The sequence below is a fragment of the Schistocerca gregaria genome, unplaced genomic scaffold (assembly GCF_023897955.1).
Source record: "Schistocerca gregaria isolate iqSchGreg1 unplaced genomic scaffold, iqSchGreg1.2 ptg000924l, whole genome shotgun sequence".
NCBI lineage: Eukaryota > Metazoa > Arthropoda > Insecta > Orthoptera > Acrididae > Schistocerca > Schistocerca gregaria.
Genome location: NW_026062281.1, coordinates 70,001 through 72,500, shown reverse-complemented (window position 1 = coordinate 72,500; position 2,500 = coordinate 70,001). Strand labels below are relative to the sequence as shown.

Here is a 2,500-nt window from a genome sequence, read left to right as displayed (position 1 = left end):
AACCTAACCCACGTTGTCCCTTAACCTAACCCACGTTGTCCCTTAACCTAACCCACGTTGTCCCTTAACCTAACCCACGTTGTCCCTTAACCTAACCCACGTTGTCCCTTAACCTAACCCACGTTGTCCCTTAACCTAACCCACGTTGTCCCTTAACCTAACCCACGTTGTCCCTTAACCTAACCCACGTTGTCCCTTAACCTAACCCACGTTGTCCCTTAACCTAACCCACGTTGTCCCTTAACCTAACCCACGTTGTCCCTTAACCTAACCCACGTTGTCCCTTAACCTAACCCACGTTGTCCCTTAACCTAACCCACGTTGTCCCTTAACCTAACCCACGTTGTCCCTTAACCTAACCCACGTTGTCCCTTAACCTAACCCACGTTGTCCCTTAACCTAACCCACGTTGTCCCTTAACCTAACCCACGTTGTCCCTTAACCTAACCCACGTTGTCCCTTTGCCTAACATAGTTCACTGCTCGGAATCTCTGGTGTCGTTGTTATCCTCATGTAGATGTCTTGCGAGTGTTGCTTACTTTCCACATATTCCCGCTATCCACTGTCAATTGTACTGCAATAGGACTATATCGCCCCCCCCCCCCCCCCCTCTGCCCCTCTCTTTGTGTCTCCGTCCTCTCAAGCTGGTCGGTCTGGCGTTTGAGTGTTAAATGAGCCTCGCAGCTGTTCAGTTGCGTTCAGATGTCGACGCCCTCAGTGTACGTCGTGGTATGGTCTGTGTCCATTGTCCGCTGATGTCGTACGCGTAACCCACACGCTGTACCGATCATCGGTAGTTACGTACAGAGTGAAGTAGTGTGATACGTGTGACCGTACGCTGGCTGTGCCCAACGGTGTCGAATCTCAATTTCCATATGTTGTGCTCGATGCTACTTGTCTCGTCTCCCAATAACAGCTAGGTTGCACTGTGGTACGCCGTAGAGGCGTGTGGGAGGAACGTACGAACGCATTGTATGTCACCCTGGGTCGCTGGGGGTGGTGGTGCGGTGAGTCAGGTCAGGTCAGCGTGAGCCGTGTGATGTAGTGACGCGTGTATTCCGACTTTGTCGTATTGCCTCACACAAAGTGCTACCCTGGTGGACCGCGTTCCATATCTGGGACATGCCGCAGATGCCGGTTGACAGTGGATCGCGGAAGGGACATCGCATACGTGCGCGGGCCACCTTCCACGTGTTCTCTTCTGCACATGTCGCAGTGTGTATGTGGTCTGATGTAGCGTGTCGTGACACATGACATCCTGGCATGCAAGAATTGTTGAATTCGCAAATGTAGGTGGACATCTACGTTTACTGCCCAAGATACGCAAATGAACTGGAAATCCGTTGTTGAGCGGTTGTTCACGCTGGAGGTGAATCTGTGATGGCGACGATCGGTACAGCTATTAACCGGTTGTTTCAGCGGTACCCGCCACATCCACACACGTGACTAGGCCCATGTGGGTATGAAGCGATACGCGGCGGTGGCTTGGTGGGACTGTTCCCGGCCGGTGAAGGGGGGCCGCCCGGCGTGTTGGCCGCGCGCTGCGTGGGCGCACGCGCAACAGGCGGCTGGTGGGGGGCGCCGAGTGGCAGGAGCGCCAGCCGACGGGCTCGGCAGGCGGCGCAGCTACGCTGCGGCGCACCCTGCACGCGGCGCCTGGCGGCCAAAGTTGGTTCAGCCGAGCCCGGTGCGAAGCGCGGTGGACATCTGCAGTGTGCTGGTCTGATTGAGGACTGTGTGCGTTGAGGATGCGCCGCCGCCTGGCACTCGGCGCCGCGACGCCGTCTGCTGCTCGGTCGCCCCAGCGGTTCTCGCAGGTGGTTTGTATCGCAGTTGTGCGGACGTGTTGGCGCGTGCGCTGTGCTGGGAGAGTTCGCTTCTGCACCCAAGTGGGGCTTTGCCCTTGTGTGGCGCTGGCGTTGGAGCTGCCGGTCACCATAGGTGGCGCGTGTTGTCTCCCGCCGGCAATGCCACGACAGCACGCTCCCGGGCCTCTGTCGGCAGCGGCAAGCTCAGTTGGGAGCAAGGGTGTTCGCACTAAAACCGTCTACTCGCCTAACTCCGGGCGATTGCGCCTCTCTCGAAACCGACCAAGTACCTAGGACGGCGCTGCGCGCCGCCGGGACCTGAGAGGGTTTCGAGGTGTATCGTGCAGGGGAGCTCGGCCGACTCCTGTTTGCAGAATAATTGAGCGGACGCTTGCGTGTTCGCGCGGGCCCCCGGGACACACTCCCGGGCGGCCGGCTGCTCAGCTCTAGTTGACGCAGCTCCCTGGTTGATCCTGCCAGTAGTCATATGCTTGTCTCAAAGATTAAGCCATGCATGTCTCAGTACAAGCCGCATTAAGGTGAAACCGCGAATGGCTCATTAAATCAGTTATGGTTCCTTAGATCGTACCCACGTTACTTGGATAACTGTGGTAATTCTAGAGCTAATACATGCAAACAGAGTCCCGACCAGAGATGGAAGGGACGCTTTTATTAGATCAAAACCAATCGGA

General features: G+C 56.6%; 1 non-coding gene across 1 annotated transcript in view; it reads left to right on the top strand.

The window, feature by feature from the left end:
- The first annotated feature begins 2,268 nt into the window (after positions 1–2,268).
- The window catches only part of LOC126325448 (small subunit ribosomal RNA), a 1,893-nt gene continuing 1,661 nt past the window's right edge, over positions 2,269–2,500 (top strand). The window contains exon 1 of the ribosomal RNA XR_007560127.1: positions 2,269–2,500. This exon is cut by the window's right edge and continues 1,661 nt beyond it. This is a non-coding gene — a ribosomal RNA (small subunit ribosomal RNA).